Source organism: Rhea pennata, chromosome 2, assembly GCF_028389875.1.
Source record: "Rhea pennata isolate bPtePen1 chromosome 2, bPtePen1.pri, whole genome shotgun sequence".
Taxonomy (NCBI): Eukaryota; Metazoa; Chordata; class Aves; order Rheiformes; family Rheidae; genus Rhea; species Rhea pennata.
In genome coordinates this window covers 81,136,539-81,163,425 of record NC_084664.1, presented here as the reverse complement: position 1 = coordinate 81,163,425, position 26,887 = coordinate 81,136,539, and positions in this window count along the sequence as shown.

Sequence of the window (26,887 nt, the reverse complement as noted above, 5' to 3'; positions counted from 1 at the left end):
CGGACACTTGGGTATACCATCCTTTTCCCATCCACCAGTGACCTGCCACAATGTGGTACGAAGTATTCCCCAGCTCCAGTAATTAGCATACACTGAACATATTTTTGGATATAACCATGTCAGGAGTTTCTTTACCTGCTACTTTATTTGGATTTATTCATTTCCTAAGGGAAAAGCACTCTACATTTGGGAGTATATAACATCATGCAATACATCATCACGCCTTCAGCACCACATGTACCTCAGTAAAACAAGCAAAAGATGTATTCAGCAAGACTTAATGCCAGGCTCCAAATTGCAAGGCTAAAATGAGAGGTTTATAATTATAAAAAGTAGTCTAACTGCATTTAACAAATTGATGCTTATCAGGGTACTTAGCTTTTCCAAATCAGAAATTCCAAACACAATCTGCATTCAGGGGTTTTCAGTCACCTGTGAATGCTTCCTTCAGATCTGACCCTAAAGTTTGTCAGTGGGTTGTTCTCGAGGCTGAGCAGTCCTATTTGGGTTCTCCCTCCAGCAATTTCTTAGTCTTAATCCCAGCCTCTTACTTCCCATCTGTTATATATGTAGCTGCAGTGATTCACATTTCATGCTTCTGTAGTGAATTTAGGCTTTGGATACAAATGTATTTAATGACTCTGCTGAGGGTTAAATGCCTTATGTACTAAAAGATGGTTTCTTTTGTCCCCATTCAGTCTGTTGTTCAGCTGTTTCAGTTTTAACCATCCCCTCCCCAATGAACTGCCACAACATGTGCATATAATGGATATTACACATGTTAATATTATAGCACTGTTGTTAGCTTTGTGTTCTCTGCAGTGCTACTACCATTACGTAGAAACCACACATAAATCACTACTGCCTAGTTTCAAAGCGCGTTACCTTGGCATGCTTATGAATCAGTGCTTCTCCCCTCCTTTCCTCTAGATAAGGAGAGGGATTTGGCTATTAATCACACCTGTATCACTATGCCCTTCTCCCTGTTCTTCCTCAGATGGTAGGAAGACAAGAAAGTACACAACATTTAAAGAGATTTTGAGTGGAAGCTCTTGTTTCACTGCTGTATCCCATCCAACCTGGCCTGCTTCAGTATTTCCTCTGAACAGAGAGTTCCTGAGAAATGGCAACCTTGTGTTGTAGGCAAGAAGTCATACGTATGCTCACAAAAATAAAATTAAAAAAAGAAAAAAGAAAAAAGAATAAGGCGATAAGTAATGGTGCGATATTTTCAGCCTTGCCAATGCACGTGAGGTTTTAGTAGAATCATGCTTAAATAGTAGGTGATCATGCTAACATATACATGTCTAATGGCTGGGAGAGACAGAATCTGGAAATATGCACATTCAAGTCCTTTCCCTAAAGTGTGATCACAGACAGCAGAGTTGGTCTTTAGTGACCTGGCCTGATTTTGAAACAAATACTAAACTACTCTGAGACTACATGGCAAACGTATATATATTTCAAAATAGAAGTCTCTATTTAGGGATCTTGGTACTTAAGCATTTAAGAGTTGTTCAGAAACTTGGCAGAAACTCCCATAAAGTCCAATAAAGTTCTCTCATTTATCAATTTCTACAGTTCTTTGTTAATGTCGATTAGATTGTGTTGATGTCACTTGAAGAATCCTTAGAAAAACACATTGCTCTTTCTCAAGAGAGAAGGAACAATTTAAAGGGTTGTTATTTAAGCTATGTTACCACAAGTTATTTACATTCTAAATGGACTTCAGCATCACAAATTAAAAAAAAAAAAAGACCTTATCTAAAGATATAAATCTTTTGAAAATACTTCTATTTATAATCCATCTCCTTTTTCATTTCTTCCATTGAGTAAATACTTTAAAATTATCTGCATGCAATGTCTCCCTTCTTCACTGAATATCATTTTCTTAAGTCATGTAACATATACACTATCCAATCCTATTAATACAGCAAACTATCATAGGCATACATAGAAAAAATGGCTTATAGAGACAATTAATGTCAAATAGATTTCTGTTCAATTATAATGTTCGCACATACACTTTAGAAGGAAGACTGAGTTCTCTAAGACAGCTAAGCTTGCTTCACTTTTCTGCACCAAATTATATATATATATAAATATATATGTATGTATGTGTGTGCACGTGTGTGTGTGTGTGTATATGTGTGTGTGTGTGTGTATATATATATATATATGTATATATATATGGCCTGGACAGTAAGAGCTGTTGACTTCCTTTCATTAATTTAACAATTCTATTGATTACTTCCTCAAAGACACTGCATCCAATATTTCCTTCTTAACTGCAAGGGCAGTAGGTGTATAATTTCTTAATTATTGGGACTTTTAGCTAAGTAAGCAAGTACTAACACCATCTTGTATTTTATTTCAGTAAGACTTTTGGTATACTTTTCATGACTATAGACTAAAACAACAGATACAGATATAATAATCAATAAAGCTCACAAATCCCATCAGCACCAATTTTTTTGCTTATTTTGCTTTATTAAAAATTACTACATTTTGTATTCCAAACAGCAACAATACTGGCAAGATTCCAGCAGTTGCGGGAACGGCGAGCTGCCACGGTCTTTACCTTCCAACCAAAGGAGCAGCGCGCTGACTCCCTGAACAAGAGGAAGCCTTGCCAACTGTCATGAACTTGCTTCTTTCAAGCCAACAGTTTCCAGATTCAATAGTGCAGACTTCAATAGTGAGCTGCTATCTTTTCTAGCACTTAACTGATTTTTCTAGAGGATCACCAGCTTTACCTTCCTTTTTTCTTTTTATCAGTTATGTTCTATGAAATTTATCCTATTTTGAGTTTTACACAACTTCTGTCAAAATCAGTGGAATGACTTCTTCTGACCTCGACAGACTCTGACTCATGCTGCTGAGCTGTATATACCTTGTAAAATAACTAGAACTAAATATTTTTACCCATTTTCTACTAATTTTCACTTATGCATGGAATTATTACTGCTATTCTTTATGTATCTGGCGTTAATTACTTGGTTTTGTAGAAGATAAACCCAAGCTCCCACAGAGCTCATCTGCCTGGTGTTGATATTTTTCATCAAAAAGCCTCCATCTGTACATTTACTATCAGAATGGATATACTTGTTCAGACACAAAGAGAAATGAAAGGGAAGCTTTGATGAGAAATCTTATTTGTGGTCATAGTCACATGTAGAGAACTACAATGTCACAAGAAAAATTATTCCCATCTTTGGTTTGTATCACTCAACAACACAAATAAATTACAAATTATTTTTGAATTATATAATATTGTCACAGATATCTATGAAGAGGAACCACACATAGATGTCATTAGTTTCTGCAAAATTATTGATTTGTCTTTTTTGGTTTCATTTCATTGTAAAGGAAACAATTTAATATCAATTTCTAAACAAAAAATTGTCAGAGAGGGAAACTTTCACTCTCAAATACATGTGACAGGTATAAAAAAATTGTTCTTTGTGGGATTAACAGCAGCTTAGTAGTCAAAGAGCTTTGCATGAAGGTGTCAGAAAATTATAGCTATTAAATATAAAAATTTGAAAAGTGTGGAAATTTCAAAATATTTTCTATCAATTATCAAACTTCTAATACATTCAATAGCAAAATCTGTAGACCTAGGCCTTAACAATTTTACCAGATAGTACAGCAGACAGTATTCTCAATGGTACATCCTACATCTGAAATCAGAATCAAGCCTCAAGCAAACACTGGCAAACACCCTCTGGCTGATAGTAAACTTGAACTAAAGCTGCGGGAAAAATTAATGGGATGTGATAACTTCTTCCCAAGGACAACTCAAAGCAGGAGCAGAGGTGATCTGGCCCGTCCTCTCCAGAAGACAGTTATTCTTTTGAGATCAAACGGAGGTGTGTCCTTTGCAGAGTCATCCATAAATCAATATCTAAAATTAGATAGTTTGAGTTTTCATCTCAAGATATTTCCTTTGTAACATTGGAGATCTGGAAATGAACTTTCAGTGAAAAGGGAAAAAAAATATACACAAGCACATACCTCTCACTGGATGACTCTGACACAAAAGTGAATGATTCTTATGATGATATGATTGATATTCAGTAGCAATTTCAGAATCAATAACGATATAATAAACAAAAGATTTGATTCGTTTATCTGCATAAAAATTTAAATGATTTTAATAGCAACTAAGATCATAGCGCATTTAATTTATGTTCTTTCTCAGTGATGAGCAGTAACAAGTATAACAAAGCTTTCTTGTCCTCCTTTAACACGTGTACAAAGACATCACTTTAGTGCATGTTGGAGAATGATACACAACTGTTGATCTATTTAATACACATGATCAGCATAATGTTGGATTTACTGCTGAGGCTTAGCATTTCTCTTCACTCACAGTCACACACCTCAACCATACTGTTACCTAGATTGCGGCCACCCCATACCTCAGCCCCCCACTCAGCACCAATTGCAAAAACTACCAAAACTGCCATTAAGCAACTCCCAGTAAGCAACTTCTTTAATCATCAGTCTAGAGACACAGATCAGTCCCTGCAGCAAAAACACCTATGAGAATTCATGCACTTTGTAGATCATTTACTTTATGTCCTACAAGAAAGACAGGCAAATCTCGGAAAAGGAGGAAAGGGTAAGAAGCTTTTACAGCTAGCTACAAAAGCATTTAGATGCATTTGTTTTCTTTTATGTTTTATGAAAAAATAAATAAAAGAAACTAATAAAAAAGAAGTCTATTATATGACCAATATAGATTCTTAGACTAAGTCACTATTGAAAACATTCACTTTTTCTTTTCTTTTTTTTTTTTTTTTAATTAATTCATTGCAATTTTTTATGCAAAAAGTGTTAGCTTGTTGCAGGTAAGTCTGTAGGGTGGTTTAAATATACCAGCTGGTATGTTTACTTCACCATATATGTATACTTGACCATAGCATATCATATTTAACACTGCCACAGAAAAAATCTTTTAGCACATTAACTATATTAATTTTATCTATGCAAACATGGAGCTATGTGTCTTGTTTTTTTTCTCATATAGAATATATTGCTCTTATCTTCTGTAATATAGTTTTCATTGGGCAATTTCTTAATTGTCTGGATTTTTTTTTAAGAGTGGTTTCACAAGAAAACAGCTGTGAAAAAGAGCTTTCCATTTTAGAGAGGAACAACTTAGTTTCATTTTTGAGGTTCTGAGGGTAGAGATTGCCAGTTAAATATGATGACACTAGAAGACACATAAAGTCTTTAAAATTCTGATTGCTTTTCAGTTTTTCACACTTCCTAGTTTTTGTATTTCTTTCCAAAGAAATTTGAAGTTTTTAACACCTTACTGGATAAAGCCTTGAGGAACCTGGTCTGAATTCAGAGTGGACCGGCTTTGAGTAGAAGGTTGGACTAGGTGGCCCTGAGTGCCTGTCCAGCCTGTCTTTTCTAATGATTCACTGATTCTAAATATTTAAGGAAGTCTACCGGTGACACTAAGACAGATAGGTTGAAAAAACTGCATGTTCTGTTAACTCCAAGATTTTGATTATTAATATGCTCAAGTTATATTTATTTGCTATATAATCAACACTAAAAATATATATAGTTAATTCTTACACTTTGGCATGGAGCTTAATTTAGAATAATAGCATGAACAATCTGACATTATTATTATCTGTGCACCGGGAATGGCTTCAGCTTGCTCTCAGGGTGCTGATCATGAGCCTCCAGCACAGCCGTGTTGAGCTTAACAAGCAAGTTCCACACATGAGCTGCCTTGGTCCCCCAAACCACAAAGGTTTGCCATCGCGTGAAAAGTCACTGAAGTGGTAATTTTAACAGTTACATAGAGACTATAAATGATTTTTCTTTTTTGTTTTAGCCCTTTAGGGAATAGAAATTCACAATCCTATCATCTACATAAAGTCACCTGCTGGTTTGTGAGTTTTTGTTCTTACAACTTTTACTCCAAAAGGACACGACATTTTAAAAGAGTTATCTTCATGAAGGGAGACATCTTGGCCTTAACTATCATGGTGTGATCCCACAGGCAGTCTACAAAAACAGAAGAAAAATCTATAACAATACTTTATGCACAAGAGGAGGGCACAAAAGGAAGAAAGGAGCTGGGCTTGGTCTTCCTTAGCAGCTGACACGATTCAGGATGCAGATTACTACACGATTCATCAGCCTAGCTTCTTTGGAAATATTCTTAGTAACTCAGCAGGAGCTCATGTGCCTGTTTTTCAGTCCTTGGAAGCATCAGAGAATAAACTCATTTAACTTATAGTAGTAAGCTATCAAGATACCACCAATGTGTTCAATATTGTCTTCATTTGGCAAAAGGATGAGAAACAATTCTGCTGCCCTGCCTATACCTGCTGAAGATTTACAGAATGTCTTTCCAAAATTTTGCAGTCCCTAAAGGCTGTTTATTGCAATAGCTACTGCCATTTAGGACAAGGTAAGGATTTTCTGAATGACCTATTCTTACTGCTGAGCTCAGACTTCATTACAGATCCATGATCCGTGAGCCTCTCACAGCTTGCCTCTGTGAGTGGCAGAGCCTCCCATATATATTATAGTAATCTTCTTTTACAGAAACAGGGTCTTTATTGTGCTTTTCATAATGGATCATACACTCTTTTTTTTTTCTTTTTTCCAAAAGAAAAAGAACAGCCACATAAAGAAACATAAATTGTATGGGATTTCCTAATTTCCGTGTGCTTCATTCATGGACTTAATGATCTCCTAGTCTGATTTTGATATGTAATATACGTGTTTCCTTCATAAACAAGCTTTATTGTGTTTACTGCAGAAGATCAGTAAGTAATACAGTTAGTCTTTTATTGCTACAGTGAGTGCTGGCTTCCAGAGAGATTCCGTGAGTGATGTTCAAGCACACAAAAAAGAAAGTAGGTCTCTAATATCCACTATCATATTTCAGAACTTCTCTTCTCTCACATAAGTATGCTGTTCTGCAGTACTGTTATGTAAGCTTGACAGGGTGATAGAAAAACTGAAGAATTTTATATTTTTTGTAATATCACTAATCACATAATAGCAATAAAAACCTTGCAAAAACAACACACTTCTCATGAGGAATTAGTAATAATCTGGACTTAATCAGCTCTCCTAGAAAATTATGCCCAAGCAACAAGTAATCTCGTTATAGATAGTACACAGATAGGAGATAATTGGACTTTTTACATAGTAGATAGCATATTTGACTCAAAATTATGTTCATTTCATAATGGGATATATTTTTAATTTGTTAAAGGCAGGTGTAACTTTTGAACATGTTCATTCATTTGCTCTTAATATCTCACAAAGTAAACTTCTCGTTCTGTCATCTTCAAATTAAAGACTATTATATACATTAATAGCTCTATCTGTGGATAATAATTAATATTGCAGCTGTCATTACTGTTGAAGACCATGCGTCAGCAGAAACTAGGGATGACTTAATAACCACAGAAAACATGTAACATCTTTTCACGTAACACCATTTAGCTGTTCTCTCTGCTTATTGAGCATAAGGAACCAGGATGGCACCGAGGATGGATTCTTTCCTTCTTTCCCAGCTTGCTAGACTAAAATTAAAATTCAAAAATTGCACATTGAAATTCAAAGATGCTCTCCTATGCATACCAACATGTTGTCAAAAACATTCAGCTTACACACTGGGCTGCACAAGGCAATGAGGAAAATGTTTCCTCTCACCTTAGAAAATGAAATGAAACAAAATGTTTTGCACTCCTTCTCCACTGAAACTCAACAAAGAGGACCTACAGTCCTTCTTGTCTCGATACATTAAGCTGCAAACTAGTTTCCATCTGGGGCACACATGAAAACGCAACCCAGCTGGAGACATTTAAAGGCTCAAGTCAGTTTTGTACTGAGATACTTTTCAATTTGCCTATGAAAAATCAAAGCAAAAATAATTTCTGTGAAATCAGGGAAATCATTAACAGAGAGCATCACAAATAATACCTTGCCTCTTCTTTAATTTACAGTAGTACTCATTTCTTATTCTAAAAACATAGTTCGATTTCCCAAGGTTTTGTGGAACAGATCCACTGAAGTGTTCAATGTAGTCAATTTACACTGAAGATGAAAATGAATACCTGCAATTTTTGGTTATTAATTAGAACTCACACAATACTCTTAGTCTATTTGCAAGTTTGGGTAAAGATTTATCAATCAGTAAACAAAATTACAGTAAGTATGTTCTTACAGGGAAGCATCACTTGTAGAAGGCTGAAAAGAAACAAAAATCACTTCAGTCTTCACTTTGATCTAAACACAGACTGCATAACTACTGACTACTTAGTGAAGGATATGATTTCAAAACAAAAAGAACTTTAATCTAAAACATAACCTCCCCTCTCCACAAGGGCCTGTTCAGCACTATGAAAAGCAATGTCTCATAACAGTTTTTTTCCCTTTCCCTTACAGGAATAAGCTATACAATATAGGTATTTTTCTGGTTATATTACAGCATCTGTATTGCAGGTCCTTGTAGTGCATTTATATAACTTACGGATATTTCCCTCACACATTCAGAAGCTGAAGGAGGACAGTGTTTTTATCTGTCCATAATTGTTACTGAAGTCAAACCCAAGAAATACACTACTTCAGACTACTCTAAATTATGTGTGGTAACGTTTCTTTGTATGTTCATTTAAGCTTATGTGGATTTTGGGGGGGGTGGTTTTTTTTTTTACTTTTTTGTTCTTTTATCAGACAACCAGTGCAATTTATTTACAACTTGTTGACACAGATGTTTAGGCAAAGGCTGAGATTATCTGTGTGCATAGAAACCCTCTGGCTCATTAGAACAAACTTCCTTGAAAGGAAACATGGAAAATTTTCTTCAGGGCTACAACTGAAATTATGTCACTTGAATTGAATTATTCTCAAGAATTGGTATCTCTTCTTTTCACTATTAACAGAACTTTCTCAATGTAAAAATATATTTATGCCTTCTTTGAAATTGGAGCCTATATACTGATGTGAATGAGGCTGATCCTGCACTGAACTGGGCAAGTTATCCCGGTGCAATGGTTTGGGTATTGTTATAAAGCAAACCAACGAGTCTATATCAAGAATCTCATTGTTATATGCAAAGCTGCCCCTGTTTTCCACCCTCCATTCAGGCCTGAAAAGGACTTCTTTGTGATACAGCCAGCCACCCAGCACACCAGCTTCAAAGAAAAGTTAAATAGTACTTCAAAACAGTGGTCATACCAACACCTGAGCTCTTCGAATTCTTTGCTTATTTGGAATTGGTTCTTTCTTACTTAAACATTGGGAGAGGCCATGGATTTGCTTAGCACATCTTTTTCACTGCTGCTTTGTCTTCAGTGAAATGAAAGTGAGAACAATCTAGGACACCATGAGCATGAGCTGGGAAAGTATGAGTTTGCCTTGTACACAGCAATGCTTTTTTTTTTTTTTTTTTCATAATGTACTTGCAATTCAGACATTCATACTTTACAGAAATGCAACTCACTCATCTGCTCTATAATAAATGTGTTCTTGGGGCCCTACATTCTGGTCTCTATAATTTTAGGGGTATATTTTTTCTTACTGTTGATAGTGCATCTTGAAAACTTGTATTTCGTGCCATCTAATAACTTTTCATCTCCTCACTGGTCAGCCATAAGGTCGAACACCACAACAGTGGCCTTTTAGGATGCCATTAGCAGATCTGTCTTTTTCATAAGAATTTTTTATACCACTCAAAACATTCATAAAACCCTTGAATTACTGTGATAGCTCATTTCATTAACTTCTGAATCCCCAAGCAACATGTTCTTCTTCTAAGGATTCTCACTGTTTCTTGAATCTCTTCAACAGCAGCTTTACAACAAATGCCTATTTAAATTTTCCTGCTTGCTTATATATTTGCCTTCTGTATCTCCTTTGTACATATAATAATTTTTATTTATTTATTTATTTTCTTTATTAGCCTAGCTTGTAGTTGATGTCCTTTACTATATTCACTTTAGCATTTCTACTTTTAATTCCTTCACTACCAAGCCAGGCATTTATTGTTTTTTTGCATAGCTTGGCTTCTCTCATAGTTTTATTTGGTCTCAACCAGAGATTTCAATTCTGATTGCTAAAAGATCCTTGATGAACTCTGCTCTTCAAGAGCTGTCCTATAAGTTTTATTAAATTGTCTTCCTCTTCTTTATATGTGGAGTTCCTATAGTCTTTTATGCTACCTCTTTCTGTTTTACATGTTACATCAGCGTCATCAGCGGTACCTGAGATTACTGGATATGCTCCTGTGTTCCTCAAATATTCTGTTATTTCTCTGACAGTTAATTTGTTTCAACTGGTTCATTATTGCAGAAAAACTCTTTTTATTGTTCTTAAATAAGTTCATTTAATATGCAATAAATTCTCATCTTTTCTTATTATTTTTGAGCACTGTAACAATCTTTCTGCTTTAACACTGCAGTCTCCCAGAATATTTATGATTATGACAGGGCAACTAAAAACCTTATGTCGACACTTTCTATCCCTAGGCAACACATTGGCCACCAGTGGACTGAGAATGAGTAACTTCTGAAAGCCTATCATTTGAGTCATCTTCTTCCAATTTTTATGCCTGATTAACATCTTCCCTTTACTGTGGCTTTGCTGCCTTTAAAAGCATTATTTCTGTCCATGTCCTGTAATACCCTCTAATTATCCTACTCCATTAGGAAGTGAACTTAAGGGAATGTAAAATATTAAGTTTCTGTAATTCCCTGTTCGTTTTCCAGAGTTCAAGACATTCATCACTATTAACATCTGTGTTTTTCCAAAGCTTAGCAGCTCTGTTTCTTAAAAAATAAAGATGAAAAATCCTATAATACGTTCTGCAACCTTGGCAAACAGTAGATTTGTCTTCAGACTTATCACTAGGCTTCAGATGCCTCAGCCTGGGAAACCCTACCGGCAGTAAAATTGCTCTTGATATCCTTCTTGGAGCCCTGGAAATGAATAAACCTTTCCACTGTATCAAGGATATCTAATCATTACAAAAATATAAATGAAATGCAACTGCAGATTAATATAAGCCTTGCACTTGGTGGGTTCTTCAAAACAAGAAAGCAGAAAATTTAAGATATACTACCGGTATCTTCAATCTTTAAACATCCGAATTTTATATGTCTAAATTTTGTGCATAAGAAGATTTCGCATGTTTTACCCCTTATCTTTCTTATCAACATTAGGCTTACATGAGGCGTCTCCTTTTCATTTATGAAAATGGAAATATATAAATCCCATACCCCACTGAAATAAGACTGAGTTACATATCTGCATCACTGAATTATTATAGTATATTTGCTTTGCATGCGTGGGTTCATAATGGTTCCATTTATTTTTTAATATATTTTTTTTCATATATTTTCCTATTTTTTTGTATAATTACAAATTAAAAGAAAGAAAGAAAATTTCTCCATTTGTTGCCCTAATTTAGCTTTTCCTTCAAATATGTAGTTACAACCAGGCATAAAGTTTGAATAAATACTGGGATGAATCACCCATAGATCTGTGTACCCCTATGAGGCCCTTCATCTCAACTAGGGCCTCTGTATTGCTTATCTTCTACAAAATATTTGTCATTCTATTTCAAGCTTCAAATATTTCATTTCTATCCAAAGTTACTCAAAAGTCATTTAGAACTGCTGGTTCAACCACCAACCTGCCAGTTACTTTTAAGTATTTGATTATTTTATAATTTTTCACAAGACCTTTGAACTTAGTCTTTTTTCCTTTTATTCATTATGGATCCAATGCCTAGAAAACAGTTTCACATTTCCATTACCAAAACACTGACAGAATGGAGAAATAACACAGCACACCAGACTTTGCAGTGTCAAGAAATATCTCATTATTGTTAATGCTGTAACTTGTTTCACAGAAAGGCATCTTTTTCATCATCACTCAAAATTTTGTGTATAAAAACATTTGGTTGAGATATCTGAAGTATTTTTTTTTATGTTTTTATTTACTTAGGTGCTGGAGGACGTAATATTAAAATGAAGATTTTAAAAACATTCATTTAATCGACTGCATCACTTATCACTTTGTTATCTGAGGACTTTCATCATAGTACGGATATTCTTATCAGTTGTGTGTACTTCCTAGTTGATTTGAGTGTCTTTGAGAAAAGTTTATATTATTTTGTTGATAAAAATTATGTAAGTTTAAACTAGTAATTTCTCTTGCAGTAACAAAACAAATAATAAACATGTTAAGTTCCTGTCTATCCAAACATCAATTGGAGCATCTCATCGCTGCACTGAGGAAACTGAGAATATAATGCGCTAGAGTTTATACTCTCTTTATTTATCAGTAACTCCCAGAATGTGGTACAGATTAATTTTTTGACTGTTTCTTAAAATCATATATATATTTTTATATAATGCGTATATATTTATATATATTTATATAATATATATATATGTGGATGTAACAAAGAAATACATTTTGACAAATTGCTGCTCCATTTATCCTACGGGTTATTTGCCTTCTTTCTGTCCTTTACTTCCTTACCTTTGTAGATTTTTACATTCTCTGGCATGTTAGCATAATTTCCCAGCCTTTAGGGGCAAAAGCTGATTACTTGTATTTGCCTGGAAAATATCATATGTACTTCTATATAGGAAATGGATAGATTTCAGCATCTTTACTTCTACTAAGAACCATTATTCTGTTTCTTTAAATCTGACATTACTCATATGTATAGTACAATATAGTCTGATAGGGAAAAAAAGGAGGAATGTAAAATACAATTTTCTTTTCTCAGGATGGGGGGACATATGTTATACCACTGTAGTTCTACTTACTTTTACTAAGTAACATCAGTTATAAAAAATAGCTTTTACATATTGAACATGTAAAATAATATAACTAAGATTCCCCTCTCCCCTTCAAATGAACAGTAAGCTCTTTATGACAGGGCCACTTGCTTACTCTAAAGAGTGCTATGAAACCTTATGGCATATTATCATTACCTATATAACAACACTGTAAAAAAAATACTTTCAATAAGGAACCACATTTCACTATATTCTCTTTAAGACCCACATATTCCTGTCAACGCCTATGTGTTTATACAGCTACAATCTGCTTACAACTCTTCTGAATTAATAACACAGACATTCATTATCTAATTACATCTCCAACCAAAATATTTATTTTTCTAACTTTGCTAAAATGAGTTACATGGTCTGACATTAACTTTCAACTCTCTATTACAAACAGTAGTATTAATTCTGCAAGCAAGTAGATTCGTAAATAAACACAGAGAAAATCAAACGCCAAGCTTTTCATAATCTTAAATCTAAACTACTGCATATTGACCGATACCCAGTCTATCTCCACCAATGTAACACATTGCTAATGGTAACTTCAAATGTACATTGGGCTTTAGTTTGTTTATTCATTTTTCTTCATTATTTACTGCTTGATAAGGTACTTCATATTTTCCAAATTCATTATTCCGTATGTCAATGTTACAATGTTGTGTTTGCTCTGGAACTGTCCAACAGTGTTGCTTTGTCAGTGAAGGTCTCCCACGTACTTCAACAGGCTCTAGATTAAAAAAAAAAGTATGCTTTTATTACAATGCTCCAGCAATAATCGCTATTTCCAACGCCACCTTTGGTAGTATTATCTATCACTGATTTCTAGGTGCCTTATTAGTGCCAGTTTTCTTTTGTCTAGATAATTACCAACCATCCAACTGATCAAAATATTTTCCAGGCTTTATCATTATTACTTTAATAGATGCCTTTGAAAAAGGTCTGTCAGAACATGCACATTTTCTTTATAGCTCTTCACAAAGAGCAATCAATATTAGTTTGGCTTATGTTATAAATACAGCAATTAATTATGTGTATACATACATACATTTATACATTTATATATATATATATATATATATATATATATGCTAGAAGTTAATTAGCTGTATTTCCTGAATTCCTGTTACACTACGACTGTACAGAAGAGAGTTACTAAAATTATGCTTATGTACGATGTGGCTCTTTGACAGTTAAATGCATTTTGAGGCAGATTATTTTCCATGGGACAACTGCATTGATATACAGTGGTATGTGGATTCTTTTTCTTCCTCTGACTCAAATAAATAACAGTGGGACTTTATTTAACATAGTTACAATTCTATTTATTTATTTGATGACTAAGTCTGCATGTAGATGGCTAATAGATTCCATCTAACCTTGAAAATGATTTACAGGTATTTTTGAATTTAGCTAAATTCAAATCACATAGCCCATGCAAAATTGATAACTGGGGCTATTTGCAAGGATTAGTACAGGAACAGAGCTTTTGTATTTGCTTAAGGACATCAAATCCAGGCCCGCTGTGACCCAAATTAAAAAGTATTTATTTTCTTTCTTTTATTTCCTTTCTTAAAAATAAGGAACAGTTCTCTTTGACTTTGAGAAGACCAACACATTGTGATTCTCAGAGGTAAATATTTACCAAAACAAGAATTAATGCAACACTAAGTGCAGGAAGATAACACACTTCCTAACATACCCATCTGCAAAGTACCTTGTGAAAGCAACATCCTGCAAAACCTGAAAACAGCACTGCCAGTCTTGCAGGCTCACCTCCAGGGACAGTCTTTTCTCACTCATGGTTATGAACCTCAGCGTTTGCTTCTATCTTTTTACCACCACCACGAGTAAATGCATAGCAAAGAGCCTAGTTTAAAAATACATAGCAACTATGGAGAGGCTGGAGAGAACTCAGTACAGTTTTAAAATTCAAAAGTAAGTCTCAGAGCTGGCAGATGGATGGGATGTTGCTAACTACCTGAAAAAAGTTAAGCTTCAAAATGTTTTTTAAAAAAACACCAGGAAATTCAGGACACCTTCATTTTAGGCAATTTCTATTACTAATTCTTGAGTGTGCTTATACGTATTAAAAGCTCTCTTGCAGAAGAGTAGCCACCCTGTTTCTTTTAGGACCGAGGTTCCCAGAGATCCACGTAGGCAGGGAAAGAGTCCAGGCAGGTGCTGCCTATTCTCATGAGCTCTCCCACGCTGGGATCTCCATGCTCAATGTGCCATGTGGGGAGGAAGGTCAAACCAGTCTTCCCCTAAGGTACATGGCATTTTCAAGGGTTTTAAAAAGAAGGCCAGTAGTTTTATACCTGAGGAACAAGAAATGCTGAGAGTGCAGGCTGACCTATGAGTCCTCACCTGGTTTTCTGATATCAATTTGGAGATTGTTTTTTCAGCTCCTCTCAGGAAAGCATCAACCTGTGATAAAACTGATGACAGTGCAATACAGGCGGAGTTGAAGAGGCAGTAATACAATGTCTCACAGCAAGATAACTGCAGTAGAAACTTCCCAAACTATATTATGAGTCATGTACTAACAGAAAAAAGAAGAACTTTTCGCAAATACCTTCTTCCTCCCGCAAATATAGCAAACTTCACTTTCTTTCTCAGTTTTAAAAATAATAAATTAAATATCGTTTCTTATCTAAAGCACACTAGTGTGAATCTGGAGTAAATCCAATGATTTCACTGGAGGTACTCTAAATTTCACTTGTATAAATTATGTCAAGACCTTGCTCTTGGACATTAAAATGATTTATTTAAAATGAGCTGGAAAAAAAAATCTCATGTCTCAGTGAAATTATATATATATATATATTATATATATATATATATATAAAACCTCTGCAAATAAACTACATGTGCTCAAAGTATTCCAATCTTGCCTAGATCGAGGACTGGCCTTCAATCCTTGGATATGAGAAACGAGATTTTAACAACTATATTTTAGTAGAAGAGGTAGAAATAGGTTTACCAAAGGTGAAAACCTTGGCAGATGAATCATACATTCTATATTCTCAAAAAGGTGAAGACACTCAATACAATATACATAGATATTAAAATGAAGAATAAAAAATGAAGAACCAGAAGGAATATGATGGATCATCAAACAGCTTCTCTTCTAGCAGAAGTTATTTCTATAGTATGATTTTTAAATCTTTGACCTACCTTCTGACATATTTTGATAGCGAGGGGATGTCTTTGAGGGTTTTTTCTTTACAACACTCACCACTCACTATTTCTTGGCCACTGTAAGAAATGAGATGTACGAGTTTTCCTTGAACTCTCTGGTGCAACTTGTTTGTTTGTTTGTTTGTTTGAAGTCATTTCACTTCATTTCCCATTCAGAATTTTCAGAGTTGCAAGGAGCAACAAAAGGAAAGGCAAAAAAAAAAACAAAATTCTTTTTTTTTTTTTTCCAAAATCTACCACTTCATTATTTGAATACTTAAACTGGACTAAAAATGAGGGAAGAGGCAAATCTCAGGATTCACCCCTACTGTCGCATCCACTGGCAAATGAAGGATGAAGTTGGAAATATGAATTATAATATTTTGCTTTTCAACCATCAAAATTCAATGTATAATTTCCCTTTGTGTTATTGACAAAATTACCTTTAAAAAGTAAAATACATACATACAAAAATTTTCATTCTTAAAAAAATCTTTTAGCAAAAGACTTTACAGGTAATATCTGCTCACTAGCTTTAAAGGGATTAGACCAGAAGACGATATTTCAGCATTTAGATGGACAACAATTTTGTAAATAAGTAAATAAATAAAATGGCTGTATTGTCTGTATTCTTTTTTGCAAAAGTGTGTTACATGACCTGGAGGTTTACATTTCTGCTTGGAGATTAGGTGGAATAGCTAGGACATATTTTGCTGTTTTTGCAATTATTTTAACTCAATAGAATAATCTACTGAGATAATTTTTGTTAATAAGAGAGAGCTTAATCTTTCTTGATCCTTCAAATGTAAACCACTTCAAAGTACTACAGCTGGATCCATCAGAGAAGACAGTATTCACATTACTGAAAAATACTGGACAATCTTGTGTAAAAAAATGAAGCTGAGCTATTTTTATTTTTATTATTTTCAGGATATGAGCTTATGAAATTCCCCTTCTTCTCCAAGAAGGAAGCAGGGAGCTGAAATGCATGTAAATAAGTTTCAGGAAAACCTACAGCATTTATGATAAATTACATAACAATGTGACTAGCTAGAAGCAACGTCTTTTTCTTCTATCCCTTTACTTTTGTCTTCTTTACAGATTTTGGCAGTCTGCATTATTAAGAAGAATGCATTTTCCATGCCATATTTTAAGTAATTTAAAGATAACTTTAAAACACCCTCTCATACACACATATTCAGGGTAATACTAGCATTGTTAATAGAATAATTGAAGATCAAGGTGGCTTGGCAATAGTTCAAGCACATCAACTCAATGAGAAGGAAAATCAGATTTATTAAGGCAGAACAGGGTGAGATAAGGCCCTCAGCACAAAGCTTGGTGCAGAAAACAAAACAAACAAACAAAAAAAAACACACAATACAAAACGAAACAAAAAACTCATCACCACAAAGAAACCCAAACCATGCACAAACACACAAAGCTCCAAAACAAACTACAACCAATAAAAACTTTAACAACTCTGATAACTAATAAAAGCCAGTAAATTGCTTTGCTGTATGAAGATTAAGAACCTGACAAAGCGTTACCAGTCACACTTTTCAGAAGCTGCCCACTGGTTTTTTGAAAGCCCCTGCTGAAACCTAATTGCTGGGAACAGTATAGCGCACACAGGTTGTGCTTGTCTCACTGCACTCAATGAGCAGAAAATAAAACACATGCAGCCTATGGCAATCACCACAGTATATTTTTTGTGATCACATACACAGAACATATTTATTCGCGCAGAACAACTTTTGTTTATTCTTTTAATCCACTATGCATAGAACAAATTTCCCTTCAACAAGAACTGAAAGGAATATGTTAGCTGAAAAAAGAAACAAATCCTATTGTATAAATCTGCAATGATGCCTTACAGGCTTATTACTTTATCGTGTTATAATAAAACTATTCTATATTTTGCAGTTGTAGAAAATATCAAAAAAGCCAATGTAATTAGAATTTTTCAAGCCTACAATATTAAAAGAGGGAAAATAATTTTCCCTTACACTGCACTACTGTTTTTCAGAGGTAACAGTCAAGTAAAATTCATATTTTAAAACAAATTTTTTGTGGCAGAAAAGACAACAAAAATTGAGTAATGTTTCTACTATTACAAAGAACAAATATCAGACTACATTTTAATTATGTGACTGTCATCAGGTTCATCCTTATAATATTTAGGTTCATCCTTATAATATTTATTGCTCTTCTGCAAGCTTTTCCTTGTTTAAAATATTTAACATTCTACTCTATGTTGCATTATAATATTCATGTTAAAACATTTTCTTCATTCTGAAATTCAGGCTTGGATTGCATCTTTTTTTTTTTTTTTTCCTTTTTATCAATAAATATAGAGAATGAGAATTAGCAAGGAAACACTAAAATTCTGATATAAACTCTTTGGAATCTTTTGCAGCTCAAGGTGTGTCAGCCTATGAGAGAAAGCCAAAGAAAAAATTTACACTTCTCTATGTCTAGGTCTGCCACATGTTATGGTACCTGTGTGATATAATGTGGAACAGTCTGGAGTTTGATCAGCTTGCCTGCCCTACAAGGTATTATCATTTTCTGTAGAAGAGAGTAAAAATGAGGCTTTCCAAAGCAGGCACCCAAGGGCCATCATTTCAGCTTTCCTAATGTGTAAGACATTGTTACAATTTCCTGACTGAAAAAATACTTTCTTTTTCTATGTAACTCACACAGAATATCTTGCTAATTCTCCCTCAGAAAGAGGTGACCAAATACTATTACAGTTCGTTTGTGCCATTCAAAACTTACCTGCAACAGAGAAATCCTCAAATGACCTGTACAATTATCAGGCATGGACTGGCTAACTCTCTTTTGACAGAGTCAAGGATTTGACTCATAAACTGAAAAAATTAATTAAACTGTAAGAATTCTGGCAAATGGCATTGTGCTTCTAAAATAATTGATGCTATATTAAAAATACGACTAAGGCTAAGTCTCAATGGATCGTCTTTTCTACCTACTTTACATCTCCAGTTAAACTTCGTAGAAGTTGCAAAATCTCCCCTGGAAGTTAAATATGGTATAACCTGCACAGAGCAAATTCCTTCCAAACTACATCCTTTAGAGTGTGCCCTGTATCCTGAAGCCTGTTTATACATTTAGATCGTGTAATTTAACATGTCTGCTCTACTTCTGAGTGGTCTTGCTGTTAATATAAAAGTAAAAATTTGAACTGAAGTTGCACTATATGTGCACTGTTTGAATATAGTATTTTATCCTCTGTTTTCTACGTTTTTGTGTGCAATGAATTATCATATATAACAGAATGAGCCACCACATTCTGTTTTACTAGAAGGTGACAGGAGTATAGCTCAAACAGAGCTGGAATATTCCTATTTAAGTCTGCCCCTTTTCAGAGGGGCAGAGGTTTGGAGGACAATTCATGTAAAGTGCATTCGGTCCAAATACCAATTAAAATTTGCATATCTTATTTCAATTTCATCTCTTAATATAAGTTTATTTTCATCTCTTGCATAAGCAGTTCTCCTAGGAGATCTTTCCACATCAGCTGAGGCTTAGTGAGGTATAATATCAGGTTTGAGAGACATCTCATCCATTAACGCTTCACAGAGGTGCATATATTATAACCACAGGGGGAGCAAAAATGACTTATCTTGAGATCTTGTTTGTTCTTGCACTTAAAACCATTTCCAAAGGGAATGTAAAAGCCAGTGCATATGGCATAAATGCAGTTCTGGATAGAGCTTGCATATGAATTACAACACAGAGTCAATACCACCATCTGTCCAAAAGGCCTTTCTGATCTTCTTGCTTGATATGCAGCAAAACTTGATAAGCATGCAGTAACGTAAGAGAAACAGAACAAAGCAGCTGACTTTTTAGTATAATAAAAAAATAAGTTAAAAAAAGATACTTGATAATAAGCCTTCAAGCCCAAACTCAGATTGTTCCTTGATAGTCTATCACTTAGTCATTTGCTGAATTTCTTCCCTAATAATCTGCCTAACTTAATACCACATAACAATTGTCATAACTTCACCTATGATGAGAAATTTTGGCTCAGCCTCTCCAGATAGGAAAAAAAAAAATTGATAAACTTGAACGTAAATGAACTATTTTAAAATATTTCCAGTTGGTAGCTTTGCTTTACAGTATCTTGTTTCACAAATAATCACAATGAAGTCAATCAGCTGCTTATGTAATAAGGTATGATTCTTTGATTATGTGAAATGGCCAACTGAACAGTTGCTTTAGAAATTCACTGAACTAGGCACTATTTTTTGATAAACATTAATTTATTTGAGTATAGAAGGAGTAAACTAGCTTCAATAAAATAAGGTACATATACTTCTGCCACAAGTCTTCATCTTCAGTCATTCAGCTGGTTAGAATGAGTTGGAATTCAGGTGTTTGGCCTGTCTGAAATGATGTAAGAATATAAGATTGGTCTTCCTAGGTCACACATAAGTCTCTTGAAGCCAGAAGCCTTTTTAATAAAGGCCTGAGGCAGATGCTTAGAAGGAAATTAGGAAGCAAATAAGCAGGTGGCAATACTTCCCCAAAAGATAATCTTACCCTCTAAAAATTCATGCATCACAGAATTCCTGGAGACAGAGGCAGTGACTTTCTACTGAATAAACAAACAAGGATTTCTTCTGTATAAATTTGTTCAGCTCTTTTTTGAAGTTATGCAAAGTATTTTTCTTTATTTACAGGATTCCTCAGCAAGGAGTTTAAAAGCTTCATTAACAGCTTCATTAACTGCTCTGTGAAAAAACCCTGCTTTTGTTTTAGGAACTTAAAAACTTTGAGATGCCACTAAAAAATAAAAATAAAAAAAAAATCCATGTCCCAGATGACTTGATTTCTGTGGCATGGCTGAGTTTGGATATGCTAATAAACAGCACTCTCGATGCAGTATCTTGAGCCAAAAACAATCTGAATCACTGCTAATGCTATCAGAAAGCAAGCTCGTCAACAATTTCCAAACCACTTTACAGGACAAAGAATTTAACTAGTTTAGATACCTGTGAAAAGTTTGGGGCTCTCTGTAATCTTAGAGGTTTACCCATCAATAGTTTGCCGTTCATTTTTCAAAGATTTTCCTTCTGAACAGAAACTATATTCAGAATTAATAAAGCTTATTCACACGATACAGTTGTTTCGCTAATGATTACGGGGTTAGAAAGAGTGTAAATACTAAGTTATTTGCTCATATCAAGACCTTTATAGTCACTTTACAAGACCTTAAGCTGTTTTTTTCAGCTTGTTTCCTGACTAAAAATTATTTTTAATGAAAGCAAGAATTTACTCAGAAAAGATCATTCAAAACATGAAAAAAAAACTTGTTTAAACTCTTTGAATCACCTGCTAGAAATCTCTAGCATATGTGATCTGGAAGCAGAATGACATTTTAAATAATATCTATTAGATATTAGATTATTTAGATTCAAAGTTATTCTGGACAATGCCAGCATTTAAACACTTATGACATGAGACAATGTTATACAAACAAAAGCTATGTTTCTTTTTAATTTAATGGAAATTTATCAATGCAACTAGAATTTTTAATCAAATCACAGCAAATGTCTAATATTTAGAAAGACACTTTTGCAGATAAAAAAGACCTAAACACAGATTTGGTTAGCGTTTTCTTATATAACAGCTATTTCTATGGCTATATTAGTATTCACTTAGCTTAAATCTATATTACGGATGAAAATACTACTTTTTCTTGTACATTTTGGTTGCAAGAAAAAAATGGAGCTGAAATTAATTCAATCATTTTCCTAGAAAACTATGTCAAAAATATGCATTTCTAAATTAAATTGTTAAGTAGTTAGTCTTATGTCTTCACATTATTAATCTTCATTATCTTCTTTATTTTTTCTTATTAATTAATCTTCATATTGTTAATTTTTAATTATTTTGCCAACATAGTGAAAACTCCTAAGAAAGCAAGTCATAACAAAGCCATTCCATAAAAGACACAAACAGTAGATGATTATAAATTATATTTTATGACAAGCGCTACTGCACAAGATTAAGGGAAGGGAGAATAGAACAGGAGGGGGAAAAATGATTGTTCGATTAATCTTAAATATACAGTTCAACTCTAAATATGAACAATCGTTTTAAGAGAATTTGTCCATTCAGGGAACAAAGGAGTATCTTCAGGCATTCTTTGCATTACATTAGACAGCTCAAATGATCAGCTATTATTTGAAGAAAGTTCATCATCAGACCTTAAATTAGTGAATTAGAGCTTAGTAATTAAGTCTACCATGAAGTAGTCTTTTTCAAAATTTGCAAAGCTGAAAGGGCCTGGTTTGCTAAACAAGGGTCGGGAAATAACAAGAATCTACGGAAGCATCCGATCTATGAAATTTGACTGAGCTCCTGAGCCTTCAAATTAGCCAAGGAAAGATAAAAAAAATACTGTTCCAGACGAAGTCAACTGCATAGGAACAGTCAGGTACTTTGAAGGCTTGCCAATCACCCCTACAAATCTTCAAGCGTTGATACTATTCTGTGTTCAGAATTATCAAAGGATTTTGGAAAAGCTAATTTATCCTCTTGCTGTAAAGAGGAAATGGAGCTTTGAAGATCTGTGACCTGACTTGCTACCATGAGAAGCAGAGCTAGAGTCATGCAGTAATAGATTCGGTGATTCGGTAAGCAATCGCTAGGGAAGCAATATGCTTCCATAGCGAACAGTCCTGTCTACATGGCTGGGTATTAGTCACGGGTGTGCAGGAATGACTTGAACATCCCCTCAAAAATATCACTGAAAGAGGAGACACATGCTCAAGCTGACCCTGAGCAAAGAAGGTACCAAGGTCCAATCTTGTAAAATATTAAGTGCTTTTCATGAGATAGAGAGTGCCTTCAAAACTCACAGACTTCAGTAAAACTTCCAGATGCCAAACTGCTCTCCCGGGCAGGAATTGTATGCCTGAATACAAAGTGCACAGTAAAATGTTTCCATCTTCCTTTCAGTTATAAAGTAAACTGTTAATGATGCAAATATTTATTTTCAAGATTATTATTCAGAGATTTTACATTAAAATTGTTGCTACTACTAAAAAAGCAATACCTAATACTGAAATATATGATATTCTCTTGTAGGTAAATCCAAAAGCAGTGAGAAATGCACTCTGTTTTGCCACTGATGACTTGCATGAGTATGGATACATTGCATTTGTCTCTGTGTTGTACCTCTACCTCTGTTCTTGCACTGTTCCTAGTTAGATTTTTAGCTTTTGAGAACAAGGACTGGCAGCCATTATTATAGCTCTTTTTATGTTTTTGTTCATAGACCTCAGTGTGCTTTATATAAGGAGATGAAAGTCAGTCTCTCTGACACAAAGTGCTGTGAAATAGATTTGAAAAAAGTTACATGTGAAGCTAATGGCAGAACCAGCTAGAGTCTCCTGATTTTTGTTCAAGGGCTTTATCCAACCACCATGCAATGCCACATCTGGACACTAGTTAATGTACAGGACTCCAGTTTCTTGATGAGCTTCTAAAGGCAAACGGAGATAATCAGAGTAGGTCATCAAAACATACAAATTAACTCAGTAAACTCCCATAGAAAGCAGTTGTTTATGAAGTAGCCATACACTGTGTCCAAAGCTTGATGGCTAAGCAGGGAAAGAGATTAGGACACTGCCTGGGAAATGAGAATCCATGCCTCAGGTAGCTGACCAAACTATGCTGCCTGTGCATGTAAATGTTTACATTATGGGATCTGCAAAGCACTCTGCAGAGTAACAGCATGTGACATTTTATTACAAAACTAACACTTAATTAGCTGCCTGGAACCTGACTGATGAATCAAATATGCTCATACATTTAGCATTAATGCCATATAACAATCTTGTACAATTTCAGTTCAAGAAAATGACATTGCTATTATAAAACCCTTCTGCTTTAAATCCAGTTGAGAATACAAAAGACACCCTTAATATTGAACTTTTTTGTAATACTCCATAACCATTCTACTCTTCTTGTGTGTATGCACATCCCATATATTTTTATGCTTATTATTTTCAAAATTTTATTTAATGTCACTCCAAGGTTCAGAGTTTAAATAGATTACAAATGTGAAACAATACAATATAATGAAGTCTGTTCTTATTTCAAAAAAAAAAAATTCTTGAATTGAAAAATGGTTTTTAAAACATAAAATCTCAATTCTTTCTGCTATATTCCTTGGTACAATTTTTAGCTTCTCCTGTTTGATTTGTTTGGGGTTTTATTTATTTTGCTTTTACTTCTTCATAACGCTAAGTTGATGTGCATGCACACCAACAGCTCAGAAGTTGTTAGGCATACACAAGCCAAAGCAGAGATACTGGTCAATATTGTTTAATGAGAACTATCAAAACGTCAGAATACTTAGTTTTGCTTGAAGAGTAATAGTGTATATATATATACATGTGTGTGCATGTGTATATGTGTGTGTATATATATATATATATATATAAAACACATATATATGTACTTCTCTTAAAGTGTTTGTGAAACTGAAGCAATTATGAACTACTCTAGTGTAAATTCTGTAATATTTGACTAAAATTAGAGTCACACCCTGTGCAGTGAAAATACAAAGATCAGAATTAAGAACTTCAAGATTTTGGTTTTGGTTAGGATTTTCAAATTTTATATCATTTCAAGCCCTAGGAGCAAAGCTTGAAAGCTGTATATAGGAACGAGCAATTTATATAAAATTAGAGCAACCTCAGATTATCTCCACAACTGTATTATGGGAAAAAATAGAGCTGAAGTTACTCTGAGTAAGTTATCTTGCTCAGTCTCTGATTCATAACGTTATGCCTATATATATTTGTTAGTCCAGATGTTGAGTTAGTCTGTTCTGAAAGACTCCTTCATTAAACTCACTTAAAAATAAGTTAGAAAGTTTAGGTTTAAGCTCTATACATATTTATACATATCCATGCACTGGAGATAAAAATTTTAAAATATAAATAATATTCAGAAATATCAAAAGAATAAAGTGCTCCCAAGACTTCTAGTCAGTCTTTATAAACTCAAGATATTCAAATTGTTCATTTAGCTATAAATATCCAAATTATTATAACCTTATCTGATCCAAAATGTTTGAGGGTCACAGGTCACTACAGTGAAAATCTCTAAGAAATGGTCTAGAGCATTTCAAATCCTCAGATGTATTCCTGGCTGGAGAATTAAAATTTAATGAGCATGGTACTGATCATGAAACATATGAAGTACCTTGTTTACCTTTAAATAAGTGAAAAGTACATTGCAGGATCAGACCACTGTTTTTGTTTTGTATTGCTCTTCTACTGCTCTTCTACAGCCTCTTCTACTCCAAAATTCTGAGAAAAAAGTAAATTACTGAATAAATAAACCAATGAAAGTTTAACATTATGAGGTATTGTAAACAGCTGGCATTTTTAATTGCCAGTCCCATCATGCTATTAGTTAGGATATTAAAAATGAAATAAAATGATCAATTATTATGGTGCTTATTATTTTCATATGTACTAATCTGTTGTGAGCTGACTTCTAAAATGATTACACTTCAAATTAAAATTATATTTTTATATTTTTACTTCTGTCAATAATATTGACGTGAAAGATGTCTGGGTAGAAAAACAAATATTATCAAAATTAAAATTAACTTCTCAATTTATATCATAGTTACATTTCCTCCGTAATTTAGGAGAGATGAATAATGAATAAATGAATAACAACAAAGTGAGTTAATTCTGTTATCAGACATATGGATTAGAACTGTAGGAAACTGCCAAAGGAATTAAGTAGGTAAATATATTTGTCTGCACTTCAGAAGTTTGAAAGTGCCCATCAAGCCACCAGCAAGGGAACTTAAAGCTGGATAAACTGAGAATAGCTGCTGCCTAGATGAACCCTATGGATCTCTTTCCTCGTATTGGAAGCGAAGCATTTTTTTAGTCATTGAATAATATAAAATATGCTCTGGCAGCTTTTGGGTGGAAACGGATCATGCAGCTCAGAGAGCTGGTGAAGCACATTGAACAGGTGACGCGCTCCCGACATCCAGCTGTGCTGACGTCATCCCAGAGGAGCTGGGGGCAAAGGCAGAGGAAAGATCCTGGCCCATACCTGAAAGAGCTGGGAGCTGAGAGGGACAGAGCAGAAGGGGCTGGCTAAGTTAAGGAGAGAAAAGAAAGTAAATGTAGTAGTCGGTGAATCAGTGGGAAACTTAAGAAAACTGTAGGTGTTTACACAGCAGAATTAAATGGGGACATAGCCTTGTAGCCTAGTAAATGGTTGTTGCCTTTCCTCATAGCAGAACACAAGCTTGGTCTGGGCCTGCCTGGCAATTTGGTTTAGCTCATAACAGCAACTTTCTGATGACAAGGTTACTATTACCTACTTTGTTTTGGCATTGCTTAGTTTTGTACAATTTTGTGATCTAAGGACTATTTGTATTTCTGCAACTAATAGAAATCAATAAAAAGTAGCTATTCTGTGCAGAATGAGCTATCCATGAGCCTGGGAAAAAAAAAAAAAAGAAAAAAAGAAAAAAAAAGAAAAGAAAAGAAAAAGGAAGTACAGAGGGATGGGATGTTAGCAGGGGCCTTCAATATAGAGGCACAGTGTGGTGCTGGAAGCTGTAGAGCTATGAACAACTCACCAGTGCTCAACAAGTGTCATCCAAAGAGCTCAGTGATACCAAAAAGGCATCAAAAATAACAAAAGATAAGTTCATGACATATGTAAGACAAGTCATGGACAGTAAATTTAGACATACTGTGGACTTGCAAACCAATGAAGAAAGAGTAAGGTATAAAAACTTGTTAGCAACATATCAAAATGATAGCAAAAAT